This window comes from Vicugna pacos, chromosome 30 (assembly GCF_048564905.1).
Source record: "Vicugna pacos chromosome 30, VicPac4, whole genome shotgun sequence".
Lineage (NCBI taxonomy): Eukaryota > Metazoa > Chordata > Mammalia > Artiodactyla > Camelidae > Vicugna > Vicugna pacos.
In genome coordinates, this window is record NC_133016.1 from 31,749,980 (window position 1) to 31,764,242 (window position 14,263).

At 51.8% G+C, this 14,263-nt stretch overlaps 1 protein-coding gene and 1 long non-coding RNA gene across 3 annotated transcripts in view; both read right to left on the minus strand.

The window, feature by feature from the left end:
* The window catches only part of LOC140690347 (trafficking protein particle complex subunit 9-like), a 274,618-nt gene that overhangs the window by 61,137 nt on the left and 199,218 nt on the right, over positions 1 to 14,263 (minus strand). The gene's annotated exons all lie outside the window — the stretch shown is intronic.
* Positions 17 to 7,072, minus strand: LOC140690359 (uncharacterized). Of its 2 annotated transcripts, none has more exons than XR_012065626.1 (9): positions 6,807 to 7,072; positions 4,945 to 5,073; positions 4,469 to 4,601; positions 4,022 to 4,075; positions 3,552 to 3,741; positions 2,578 to 2,746; positions 1,922 to 2,004; positions 1,676 to 1,785; positions 17 to 291 (listed from the first exon to the last, which is right to left on the minus strand). It is a non-coding gene; the product is annotated as an uncharacterized lncRNA (long non-coding RNA). The 2 variants fall into 2 exon arrangements; XR_012065625.1 differs by lacking the exon at positions 1,922 to 2,004 and adding an exon at positions 3,067 to 3,088 and having other exon boundaries at positions 2,578 to 2,749.

Here is a 14,263-nt window from a genome sequence, read left to right on the forward strand (position 1 = left end):
CTGGTCTGTATTGATGAAGTTGGGGATGTCACATTTCATGAGCCTGTTCAGCTCCTCCTCTGGCCACCTGCTGCATCTGAAGGCTTCCTGGAGCCGAATATCACTGTCAAGGGCAATGGTTGAGATACCAGCTTTGGCCTTGTCCAAGTGGTCCACTTCATTGATGTAGCAGGGAAAGAGGGACCTAGATTCATCATTGTCCTGCCAGAGAACACCTTGGGCACCAGCGGTCTTCCAAAGTCTGACACAAAGCTGTTAAGTCTGAATCTCTTCTCGGGAGACTCTGCATTGCTATAAAGAACACCAAAATAAAAGATCGCTCACACTCTAGCTCGGTGACCTGAAGAATCATAGTTTTTGCCATCTACTGAGAGTAAATCCCTGCACAGATCACGCTTACAAGCACTGGAAGTGAGAGACATCACTTCTGAACACATACAATTAAACCCAAGGCAAAAGTCTCAAGTGAGGGCCCTAGGACCATCCTGAAAAGACATCGCTCCCTGAGAATCCTCAATATTGGTGCCTCGAACACCAGTGTTTCTCAGTGGGACACTCAGATCATCTTCACCAGAATTAAAGTCCTTTTAAAAATGCAGAATTCTGGGGTACACACCCTCAGAGCCTCCAGAGGTAGGGACCGGTAGTCTGTATTTTCATAGCCACCAAGATCACTAACCATGCTCAGGTTTAGCAGCGCGGTCTACATCGGGTCACCTGAGCATCGACAATGCTGTCTCACGGGGTGGGGGGGCCATGTGTGTCAGGGTGCTTTCCTACCCACGTGTCTCCCCTGATTCTCAGAACTGACAGTGCAGCCCCATTGGGCAAGAAATACCACCATTTCACAATGCATACGCAGGGCGCCCGACTGACAGATACAATCAGTGATAGGAGAGGGGACAAAACTCAGGTTCCTGATCCCTTGTTTCACTTACTGTGGGACAAATGATCAGTTCAAGGGTAATAAATCAGTGAATGAGTGAATAACATGACTCTCGTTAGTCCAATGAGTGCCTGGAAGAGCGAGCCTAGGCACACTGAGAACCATAACAGCCCATCTACTTAATTTCCATCCTCCTCAGATTTATGTAAAGGTTACTTCCACCCAGGCAGTGACTCCTTAAAGGCAAGAATCATGTCTGAACAAACTCTCAAATCCAGAACAGAACAACTAGGCTCTGGAGTCTGTGTTTAGCGAGGGTTGAATCTCAGTGATTCCAGCTCTTACACCTTGCCTTCCATCCCACCCCTCACGATATGGCCCTTATGACCAGTTCTCCCGGGGCTGGGGCCACGGAACCCATTTACAGGACTGGAAGAATCTGATCATATAAACCATCCCCCAGATTATCATCAAGAGTCACCTGCATTTCAGGAATCGGTAATCCCAGAAGCTTTGCAGTTCAGGCAGGTGAGGGACTTTTATATCAGCTGTGTTTTCTACTGTGACTGCCTGGGTAACATCAGACAAGGAATTATCAAAAGCCTGAGCTTTTCCTTTCAGGAATAATCTACTAAACAAATCTCGTTGACCACTCAACAAATGTGATGTAAAGATCAATGATTTACACAAGAGTACAACATTCACTAGGTCGTTGATTTTGAATCCGACAAAAATCATTTGAGAAAGATTGACAGAAGGTAGCTTTAATGCAAATTTACGTATTCTTACCTTTCAGTAAATCATCTTCCCCTACTTATCACTTCACCCAAGTTTAAAAGATGTTTGAGAACAGGGATGGGTGTGCCAGCAATCTGTGACCCAATAACCTAAAATGTCACCTAGGAAAAAGAGGGAAGTAACATATTTTTAAAAAGTATGGTGAGGACAGCAGGGCCATCCCCCAACTCCACACTAAGAAGCTCTGAGTAATAGCTTTCCTGTCTGCCTGGGGCATCAGCTGATGTGAAAACCCACCTAGAAACACACTGTCCAGCAGCTCTTCCATAACACAGGCTACACTTTCTCAGGATTAAGAATTGGGCCAAGTAACCCCTTCACTGAAGAATAAAGACAAAGGAGAACAAGAGAGTTCTTCCCCTCCCAAGGGGAGAGCCCAGACCTTGGGCTGCATGCACTGAGCCCACCTCCCAGGAGAAGGATAAACTGGAGAAGGACGTCCTGCGAAACTAGGGAAGCAAAGGTAGAGATGGGAACAAATTGACCAGCTTCCCAGGGACAGCCCCCTCCGTTGCTGCATTGGTGGCTGCCTCAGTCCCCTCAGCACATCCTGCCCACCTCCGGTGGCTAAGCTGTCAGAGAAACTGTGCTTTGCAACCTGGGGCAACAGAGGCTGCCCCCAGGCCAAGCTGCTGGGGAGATGGGAGCTAAACCACTAGCTCCCAAGAGGCAGACCCCATACTCTCACCATCACCCCGCCGCCCCCCAACTTAACGCACCCCCGTGACAATATGACCCTGAGATTTGTGACCTGGGAACGAGAGGCAGCAGAGGCCGCCCCCACATCAGGCCTCCAGAGAGATGGGAGGTTATCCTCCAGCTCGCAATAGGCAGTAACCCTCTCCTCTCCACCCCCTGATCTCACCGCACCCACCTCCCAGGGGCAACCTGACCTGGTGTGGTGTGTCAGGCGAATCTTGGGCAGGAGAGGCCGTCCCCAGGCCAGGTCAGGGGAAAGAAGAAGTGGCCCCATTAGGCAGCTGCGACGGCTGGCTGCCCCTTCCCCTCGACTTCATCGCGCCCGCCTCCCAGGAGAAAGCTGACCTGGAGATGGGCATCGGGCTTCTTGGGCAGCAGAGGACGCCCCCAGGATTGGCCGCGGGGAAGAGAAGGGCAAATTGACAAGCTCCGCCCTGCAGGCCCTCTACCCTCGACGTCGCCACCCTCGCACCTTAACGGCACCGCCCAGGGAGCCCCTCCCCAGCAGGCTGAATGGGACAGGTGTGTCTGCTGATCTGGGTCAGGAGAGGCCACTCCCACACCAGGCCATCGCGCAGATGGGAGCCAATCTACCAACTCCCCAATACATCCCCATCCCCCCGCATCAGCCACCGCTCCTGCCCCCTGACCTCACAGTGGCCTCCTCTAGGGAGCAGGCTGACCTGGAGATGGACGTCCGGCGAACTTGGAGCATCAGGGACCGCCCCCAGGGCAAACCATGAGGAGAAATGGGAGCAAATGGACCGGCTTCGTGGGAAAACGCGCCGTTGCTTCCACCACCTCAAACGTATCACGCCCGCCTCCCGGGGTCAAGCTGACTAGGATACACGTGTCCCGTAACCCAGGGCAACAGAGACCGCCCCCAGGATGAGCCGCGGGGAAGATGGGAGTAAATGGGCCCGCTCCACCGCTGCAGGCCTCCGACCCCCGCCACCCTTGCACCATGACTACCCTGCCTCCCGCCCCCAGCAGGCAAAGTGGGACAGGGGTGTCCCGGGACCTGGGGCAGCAGAAGCCGCCTGCAGGCCACGTGGTGCAGACATGGAGCTAATCCACAAGCTACCCCGGGGCAGCCTCCCTATCCCCGCAGCCACCAACTTACCAGATCCCTGACCGCACCGCACCCATCTCCCAGGAGCAAGCTCACCTGGAGTCGGACCTCAGGCAAATCTCCGGCGGCAGAGGTCGCCCCCAAGCCAGGCCGAGGGGAGAGAAGTAATGGAGCAGCTCCCTGGAACACATGCCCTGCCCCTGCCGCCTCCGCCGCCGCCTCCCAGGAGCAAGCTCATCTGGAGACCCGCGTCCCGCCTCTAGGGCAGTAGAAGCCGCCCCTGGCTCTGCCGCCGGGAAGAGCGGAGCGAATTGACCAGCTCCCACGCGGCAGCCCCCCTCCCCCCGTGGGCCCCGCACCTTAACGGCCCCGCCCCCACTCCGCACTCAGCAAGCTGAGTGGGACAGGAGTGTCCGGCGACCTGGGGAAGCAGAGGCCGCTCCCAGGCCCAGCAGCCGGGACAAGGCAGCTATTCCACCCGTTCGCCAGGGGTAGGCCCGCTCCGCCCCTCTGCCGCTGCCACCGCCCTCTGACCTAACCGCCCCACCTACCAGGAGCAAGCTTACCTGGAGTCCAACATCTGGCGAATCTCCGGCGGCCAATCCCCACCCCAGGCCAGGCTGCAGGGAAGAGAAGAAATCGACCGGCTTGCCCGGGCAGCCTCCCAACGGCCACCCCCACCGCCGCTGCCGCCGCCCTAAAGCATTGCAATAGCCTGCCTGGGTCAGGCTGACTGCAAGGATGTGCACTTGCCTTCTAATCCTGGCCACGTCCCTGAGCACCTCCCTGCATCCCTACACTCCCTGCACCTCTGAACCCCTGCTACACTCTGCAATTCTGCATCCCTCCACCCCCACATACCCTGAAATGCCTGCGCCCTCCACAGCCCCTGCACCCCTGTCAGCAGTTACACTTTTGCACTGCTTACACTCCTGCATCCCTGCATGACCCACACACCACCTCTTGGGCCTTTGGCAGAGTCTCTGCTGTTAGACCAATGCACAGTGACTCACTCTTTGCCAGTATATGATGCATCAGTGGACGTCAGGGGTTGCCTGCAGGAAGGTACATGTTCCCGGTCACTAGCCTGGGCCACTAGGGTGATCTCTGTGAGGTCACCCAGGACGAGTTCAGAGATGCTGTTCTCTGGGAAGAGAGGAGTTGAAACCGGTCTTGAGGTCAGAGCTGTGCTCACCAGGCCGTCCACGCTTCATGTTTTACACAGGGCTTCGGAGAAGTGAAATGGATCCGGCCAAGTAAGACCGGCCTGCTGTGCGCCCACCTCAGTCCTGGGCTCTGAGTCAGACCGACTGGCTCCCACACTCAGGGCCCAGTTTGGGCACCTGAATTGTCCCTTTGAGGCATCCCATCAGTTCTCAGGATGAAGTCTGGCTGCTTCCACCCCATGGCCCTCCCTCCTACTGTGCTGGCCTCAGGAAGGTTCCTTATTTGGGTAGGAAGGCAGCCCACACCCTACCCCACCCCTCACCTTTCTCTAACCAAGGCTGGTGCTGTCTCTGTCCCTCAGAGTCTGGGAAGCCATCCCTCTTCAGTTATGTCCCTTCTGAGATGGACTTGTTTCCACTCAATTCTAGGCGAGGATGCACCATGGAATGCACTGGGTAAGAGAACCAAAATAAATAATTTCTTCTGTGAGGTTGTCTGTTTATCTACTGGGGCTGGGCTGTGTGTAGTTTGCTACAGCTAATTGTGTGAGAGGCTAAAACAGCCTGTGTGTCCTTGTTTTCATCTCCCCGCTGTCTTTGGGTTTTCCCTAGACACTCCTGAGACATTTACTTCTTTTAGTTTTATTCCTGTTATTACACACGGGCCCTACTGACATAGAGGTAAGGTGTTGGGGGAGCGGGACAGAGCAGGGCATCTGCAGTCCTGTGATTAGTTCTCATTGAGCCTGTGCCCTGAGCTGTGACCTCTACAAGTTTGTCTCTTTTCCCCCACCCCAATTTGGGTGACACAGAAGGGATTTCCCTTCTCCCAGGTTGGTTAGGCTCTGGTAAAATTATTTCTCATTAAACAAACAAACAAACAAAAAACAGCTTCCCCCAATGAAACAGAATGTTCTGGGTGTATTTCAATACAGTTATTTTCTCCTTTCCAGGCAGGAAGCATGAGGAGTTATCCTCTGACCTTCATTCTGAGAACAGGACACGGTCCTGGATGTAAAATACATGAAAAAGAGCATGGGGCCCCTCTGACTGGCCCCCTGGAGTTGTCACACTCTGATATCCCCACACTGAGCCTCCTGCTGGCCTCAGGGACCTGTTAAATCTGCCTGCCCCCGGGGTTCTTACAAAATCTGGTTCTGCCTTGGGAGCTGTGACTCTCCAAGCCTGCCCGCTGTTCCCTTTGCAACCTCTCTGGGTTGGGAGCAGCTTTCCCCCTCAGTTTTCTGGGATCTAAGAAGAGCAGTGGGTTTGCAGCTCCCTCAGATCTGGTGTTATTTTCAGGACAGGAGGAAGAACTTCTGAGCTCCACACGAGCTGGACCAAAGGCTGGAATCCTCCCTTCCTCTGCCTCTGTGCAATGAGTGTCTGTGGTTCTAGCCGAGTTTCTGAAGATGTGGACTTAAACACACATATCCCAGCCCCCACAGGAGCACACAGTCCCATAAATCCGCCTAGTTTCCACTAGTAACTATGGAGCCGATGGGGACACGGGTTTCGGGACCACAGAGGCCTGACTGCACGACTTGCTCCGTGGCCTATTTACGTGGTTGCTCCGGGCCTTGTCTGAAGTGGCTTGCTTACCACACCTGGTACGTGGGAAACACAAAATAAGTACTAGAACCTTCACTTTTTCTCCCTCCAGGGCCTTCAAACGTAGAAAGTAATAAGTGAACTCAGACAGCCTAGTCACCACAATGAGGTCCGTCCAGCCTGGCTCTCCTGAGTGATGGGCACTGACTTGCACCTTAACTCGGAACAGTAGGAGAACTGCCTTCCTCTAACTGGGCCTCTCCCCACACCAGGCACGCCCGCAGCTCAGACGGGGCCAGCTCCCCAACTGAGGTGTGTGCTGGTGGCTTCAGTGTGACCTGGCCCTGCCGGGACATGAACCTGCAGTGAGTGAGGTGGAGGGTCGGGTGGAGGGGGTCCCTTCAGGGGTGGCAGGGGGCCCGGTAGCACCCCTCCCAGCCTGGTGCCTGGGGCTCCATAACACCTCCTACAGCTCCTGGGTTGGCTCCGGTCCTGGCCACTCCACACACCCTCCCAGTATCTTTACATTATGTCCCTTTTCTGCTTTTATCAGCGAGAAGTGGCTTCTGTTGCTTGCTCAGTGAAACAGTACATCGGGAAACCAGACTACTTCTAACATCAGTAAAATACCAACCTCGGTCAGCTCGCCGGGCAGACCGTGCAGCACAAAGGCCTGAACAGGGCTGTGCGAACGGCTTACGTGAAGGGTCCTCATCATCTGTCTTCAGAGATACAGAAGCCGATGGTTCAGGTAAAACCTCAGGGTGGGATTGAGGAATCCAAAGCTGGTTGGTTTCAAAGGCTAATTGGTCAGACCAGACCCCTGAGCTGTGGTCAGAAGCCTGGCTCAACGTCACGCAGACTCAGCGCCCTAAGTGCCGGGTGGGGCCGGTGCTGTTCCCTTTGCAGGCTCTCGTTGGGGATTCACTGTAGCCCCTTAAATACAGCAGAAATTCCAGCCCCATTAGCCCCCACCCTGAGTGTTCCATGACACAAATCCCGGGAGTGTTTAATTTTCATCTTTGTTTAGGAGGATGAAGGTGGTTCAAGAGAAGACATAAATTCACACTTAGTGACACAAGGTCACAGCCAGTACTTCCTCCACGGAGAGCTATGTGCTCCCACAGTGGTGGCTGCAGGCTGGGCAGAGACCCTCTGCAGGTCCCAGAGGGACTCGCTCCTCTGGCCACAACTCATGGGTTGGACAACAGATCCAGAGGGTGACAGAGCATCTTTCCTGGGAATTTGGAACTGACACATAGAAATCAAGTTCACTCATCTGGGGATTGGCGGAGGGGAGGGGCGGTGGTTGGAAATCAAATGAAACCAGAGCATGAGAGACACTTAGAAGTGAAAGAGCGAGAGACAGAGAGACTGAGCTTGTGAGAGCAAATAGTCAGAAAGAAGGCAAACAATCAGGGGACAGAGGAATTCCAGCTCCTGACAGTCTAGTCTGTCTCAGCCCATCAACGACCCCGCGAGATGTTTAATAACATTCCAGTTTTGCAGATTAGGAAATAGGCTGAAAGAGGTGGGGGCTGGGTTTGGGTGCACAGTTAATTCAATTGCCGCTGGACCCCACACTTCCCATTGCCTGAAGGCACCCTAATCCTCACTGGGACCCCTGAGGTCCCCTGACAGCCCAGCACCCTGATCAAAGGGCCCCTGCGGGAGTGGGAACCCCTCTTGAGTGTGGAGAGTTCCCTGCCCTGAGATGCCATGCATCAGCAGGCTCCCGCTCACCCCAGGTTAACATCAGCCCAGCACAGTCTCCCGACCCGCTTCCCTCCCTGCCAGGCACCCCCATCCTTACCACCGAGTGTACTGCAGGAATTCAGGCACAGGGTTGCCCAAATCAACACGAGCCCACCGGCTATAGAAACAGCAGACTCCCAGCCCCACCTGGGTTGCGAGGGGACAGAAGGTGTCCTCAACTTTCATGTGTCTAAGACAATCTTCTTCAGCTGGAGGTTCTAGAGAAAAATAAAAGGTCCAAAACATAGTTCGGTGAGGAATTCCTCCAAGGACCTGACTCCAGTGTCTACAACAATGTGTACCTACCCCCGGACTTGGGTGAAGGTGGATTATTGATCAGCACAACCACTGGTGGCCCAGCTCCTTGGCTTGGCTGCCCAGAGGGGGCTGGGGGAATGGGTAAGGCCAGGGCACTCAGGAAAAGCACAGAGGACCTGACCTCTCCCTTCTGCACTTGTAAACCCTTCCCCAAATCTCAAGGCATTGGACAGAGAGCCGCCACAATAATGAGATGCTCCCATCTCTTCACTCACTCCTGTCGGTTCACTTACATGCTGAGCATCCACTGGGTCCCAGGACATGACACATAGGATGGCTGATGGGACAGGCTTGGTCCTTCCCCCTGGAACCTGTTCAATATGATCAAAGAATGATCACTCATAAAGAGTTTCTCAAAATTTTACAGAGACCAAAGACCAACTGCAGAGTGAACCAAATTTAAAAATATATATGAAGATCCCCCAGACTCCCCGCCTAAGGTTAACAGCATAAAGCAAAAAATTCTTGCCTTTAATCACCAAGAAAGTTGTCACTCCCTCTCAGGTGGAAAGGAGAGTTATTCTTTGAGCACGTCACAGAAGTGCTCCATCGGATTGGACCAGGGCATCTACATTCATTCAGCAAATGTGTATAAGCTCCTACTACATACGGGAATCTCCTAACTAGACCGTTCCCAAGGCACTCGGGCTTTATCAGTCAACAAAGTAGACATGACTCCCCATCACTGGGGGCTCAGAATTTTAGCAGAGGAAACAGGCAGCATGTTGGGGTAGCAAGAGTTTGGAAAAATTTTTAAAAAAGAGTGATATGAGCAAACTCGGGTGATGGCGGTCGGGTGGGAGGCAGACAGGAGGGAATAAGGCAATCCTGGCAGATCTCACGGAGTAATGAACTTGAAGCAGAATAGATCCGGAGGAAGAAGGAAGAGCCGGAGCCAGAGGCCCCCAGAGTGAGGGGGAGAGTGTGGGCAGAGAGGCAGAGCACGCCGGGTCCTGAGGCCTTTGTGACGACTTTGGCTCCTAATGACATGGTGACCCGTTTAGTGAGTTTTGAGGGGAGGGGTGATGTAGTCCAACTTATGCTTTTGTGTTTGTGTTTTTTGGGGGGAAGTAATTTATTTATTTTAATGAATGTGCTGGTGATTGAACCCAGGATCTCAAGCATGCTAAGCATGCGCCCTACCACTGAGCAACACCCACCACCCCCAATGTATGTTTTTACAGGCTCCCTCTGACTCTGTGTGGATGAGAGATTGTAGGAAAGCAAAGATGGAAACAGAAGGCTATTGGTATCCAGGAAAGGCTGAAGGTGGCTCTTAGGAGGGCGGGGAGCAGAGAGCAGGTATTTAATTAAGACAGAATATCCAGAATTTTCTAACAAGCTGGATTTGCTGTCTGTGAGTGTAAAAGAAAGAGAGAGAAAGGACATGGTTCCAACATCTGGGCCTGGACAATGGGAGGGATGTCCTCTCCGGATGGGAAAGGGGATGGGAAAAGGTGGGGCTGAGCAGGTGGAAAGGGGCTGGTATCAGCTCAGTTCTTCAATGTCATGGTTAAGGGGTGTGTTACATATTGCCACAGAAGTGCCTAATAGGTAGAGGAATCTGTTTTCTTTTTCTTTTTAACATTTAAAAAATATAATTAAACATATTAATTGTATTATGTGAATGATTTGGGAATTTTGCTTCATGCCAAGTTATATGTTATATATATCCAAATGGAACATATATCAAAAAAGGGGAGAAATGAGGGCTTTCACATAAACTGACTGTCCGTAACGTAGGTAAAATTTCAATAAAACCAGTCTTCAGGGCAAAAACCTCATCTCGGTGTTACATAAAAATAAATGAAAAACGACTATGTTCATGTACCATTATTTCATGTTACATAATAGCCCCAAACTAACACAGTGTTTAACTATGAGGCTTGTAGAAATACTATTCCCTTTATTCAAATAAATACAGAAGTGCAGAAATGTTCTAAGGTAGAATTAGCATCTTAGTGGAAATAATACATATTTGAGCATTTTACATGATATATATGTACTGATTCAAAATTTGGAAAAGTAATTACATAGTAGAACATATGTATGAATGAGAAAGCAAGATGAATGAAAGGAAAAGAATGTGATGTGAGTCTCAGGGATAAAGGCTCAGATAGAAAGGGGAAATCAGGGAATTTTGGAGAAATCGAGAAATTGATGGCATGCCAATTTCCAAGGCTGGGTTGCTTCCACCAAAGGAATAGCAGAGAGAGAGAGGAGAGGCCCAGGAACAAACCCTGGGGAACACCCACAGTATATGTTTGGAAAAAACAGGAGACATTGGCAAAGGACCAGCCAGCAGGCCAAAAGCAGAAACAGACAGAGTGATGGGCTGGAGGTTGAGTGAAGCAGGAACACGGGGTAGGAAGGATGGAAGAGCTGGGTCAAATGCTACCGAGGGACCAAGCATGATGAGGAGTCAAAATTGACCACTATATTTAGCAACATGGGGTCACTGATGGCCTTGACGGGGCAGTTTCCATAGAGCGAGGGATCAGGCGAAAAGCCAGAGTGGGTGTAAAAGGGGATGGCTCAAGAGAAGATGCAGATAGTGAGTTTAAACAACTCCTTAAAATTTGCTGCAAAGACACAGGGTGGCAATTGGTGGGGGTGAATTAGGGTCAAGGAGTGCTGTTTGTTTAAGAGGATGGACGTTTATATACTGATGGGTGCCAACTAGCAGGAGAACAAAATAGATGAGGCAGTGAAAGAGAGGATGGTTTTGGGAGTGACAACCCAGAGAAGATGGGAGGGATGGGGCCTCGGGGACTTTTGGAGGAACTGGCTTTCGATGCCACTTTTAATAAGCAGTGGGGCACCGAGAGTGAAGGTCACAGACATCAGAAGGCGAGCGGATGTGCTGGGAGTTGCTTGTGAAATTTCTCTTCTGTTGGCTTGTTTGCTTGTTCAAAGTATAAAACTAACGTTACCAGCTGAGGAACAAGGAGGAAGAAAGAGTTACTGGAGCCATGAGCAGAAGATAAGAAAGAGCCTTCCAGAGAGAATGGGACAGTAAAAAGGGCAGGGGGAGGCGGGGGATTGCGCTCCCAGAAAGTTACATTTTCTCTTTGACGTCCCCAAATGTTTGATGTGTTATTACCCTTCCTGCTGTCTACAAAATAAAAATTAATTATGGTTCAGAGGAAATGCTATTTCATTCTAAGAGGCTGCCTGTTCCTCAGGAATGGTCATCTTAAACTGCAAATATTACAAACAATGTTGAAAAGATGAACCTGTGTACCTAAAATCCCCTATTTTCTATTAATCTGTTTACTACTTAGTTCCCCTATCAATAACACATAACAAATACTGCCATGATGGAGGTACATCGATGCTTAAAAGGAAATGAGATCTGTATCCTTTTGCTAAATTCCATGGCTTCCTTAATATGCAGTTCCACTTGGAATTTAGGAATGTCTGGTATAAGAAGTGAGAAACAGTTTGAGAAAATCCCGGCTCAGAATTACACATCACAACCGCATCTCACAAGTATACACAGCCGTAAAAAAGTTTAAAAGCAAAACTCCGTAACTACTCTTACAGACCTTTGCAAACCTGGGCCTGCCAAAATGTTTCCAAACTGGAAAGGAACTCCAATTTCTTGCCTGGTACCGGACCAGAGGCTGGCCATCCTTTCCTGTAAAAGTGAGAGAGTAAATAATTTCAGTTTTGCAGATCATTTTGTTGTAACCATGCAGGTAGGCAATAAGAAAGCTAAGAGCACTGGGAGACAGGAAGCAAACGGGCATGCCCACACTCTCCCTTCCACTCAGGGCAGCTTCTCTGTGGTGGGGAGCTTTGCCACAATCACTTGCTTCTTTTTTCCATTGGTTTCTTTGTTTCCACCTTACTGCTCAAGCTCAGAACTTCAGGTGGGCCTGATCCTTCAGCATCCATGAAGAGAAGGCTGAGCGGGGTTGGGAACCCCACCTGATGGAGAAGAGAGATTACTGGGAGGGACATTGTGGAGGCCACCATGACACGAGACAATCACACCTTCCGGGGTGAAAGGGAACGAAGACAAGAGAAGGACACAGTAGTGGGACCCCTAGGTCGCCTGCCAGGCTTGTTCTCCCTCCACGGCAACCATGGGGGCCTGGGGGGTGTTGGGCTTCAGCTACGGTGATTAGGATGAAGGGACTCAATATAAAGGACCCTCCACCTCCTCACTAGGTTCCAAACGCAGCCCCTCTAAGTCCACCCTCTGAGTTTCTGGAAGTCTGCTGGAAGAATACATGAGCAGGCCAGAGCCAGAGCCCAAGCCAAACATGACAGGGTTCTCGTGGGGCTGTAACCCCATGCTCAGTGGTCGGGGACTCCTTGCAAATCTGCAGAAATCCCTGTTCCACCTCATTCCTGGGAGAAACCCCAGATCTCCTCCTGCTCTGTCTGTTCTTCTCTTGAGGCTATTGTCCTGGAGGGATGCTGAGTCCTTGAACCTGGTCCTCCAAACGTACATAAGCAGCCTGTTCAATAAAACAAATTATGCACTTTTTCACATTTGCCAGTTTTTTGATTCCAGAAAGGCTGTGGGACTCATTCTCACAGTCTCCTGTGCCGCCACCACATGGTGGCCCTCTGCTCATGTAAACACGATTTCCCACAACCGCACCCTGCCTCCCAGCTTGTCAGAGGGGAGTGTCCCACAAAGACACAGGTGTTTGTGAGGATCCTGTCCCCCAGCAGAAAGCCTGCTCCTGGAGCCACGGACAGGGATCTGGCCTCCTAAGCCGCTCAGCTCTAATTCAAAGCCTAAAGTGGGGGCCCCGAACATTGCTGAATGACTTTCTGAATCACCTGGACTGGAGGGGACTGATTTTCTTTCCAGGAATGGTGGTAGCGCAGCCTCCATTTTCAGGGCTGACCTTGACGATGGATCTAGTTCCCCCGACTGCACCGCAGGAAGGAGAGGCCCTTCCATCCCACAGCTTGGAAACCCAACCCAATGGAGTACTGAAGCAGTGCATTGCTGCCAGGTCCAGCATCCCTGCAGAGTGGCCTCTGCCCTTGAATGAGCCCCTTCCCAGGGCCTTTTTTGCCCGGACACGACCACAACCCAGTCTGTGCCAGTGCTCTGGGGCTCTGCGTGTCCAGGGCACACAGGTGGGACCTGAACCAGGTGTCCCCTGGGCCTCAAGGGAGAGAGGTCTGCTTCTGCATCAGGGGAAGGTGACCCCAAAGGCTGGCAGGACACTCTCAATATGGACCTCCAGGAGCCCTGAGAGCAGTTTCCCTGCAGGTGTTAAGAGCCATCATCAGGAGGGCAGGCCCCTCTTTGTGCAGACCATCCAGCAGTGCTGGGCCCACGTGCTGACCTCAGAAATCTACATGCCCCAGGATACCCCAGGCAACCTCACAACTTCGTCACTTGGTGACCTGGGTACCACGAGCTCCTTGGCCATCCCATGAGGGTGGTCCTAGCAGGCATGGTCTCCAGGTTCTCCCGTTGAGAAATCCCCCTGGGTTTCTGTGGTCACAGAGCACACACCAGAAGATTCTAGTCCTGCAGTGACCCCCACAGCAGTCAGCTCCCCTGTGCATGTCCAGGGACAAATGACAGCAATTTATTGCCAGGAACCGTGATGAACAAGGGGGTGGGATTCCATACTAAGTTCAGGATCCTGGTAACTCACTTTGCACCCCAAAAAGCTTCCATGAGAAATGTGTGTATTGGGATGTCTGTGCCCCTAGAAGAGCTGTTCCTGAGGGTTCCTGGGACCCTCCAGCCCCTCTCAAGGTTCTCAGATCCTGGGTCTAAATTTCTATCTGCCTCTTTTGGTGTACGGCCACCTGTGTCTCGTGGTCACAGGTCACTTTATTGCATGACTTGGCATGTTCTTAGTGCTCGTCCTCCACCCCTGCACTAGACTCCCAAGATGTTCCCACTGACCCTTGGCTCCCTGGGTGGCTCGGGGGGCCCTAAGTCTGCACCCTTCACTCTCCTCCTCTACCCCCACCTCTGGGGCCACCCCTAGGTGGACTTGGAGGTGTTTGTGAGTCTTACACAAGGACATG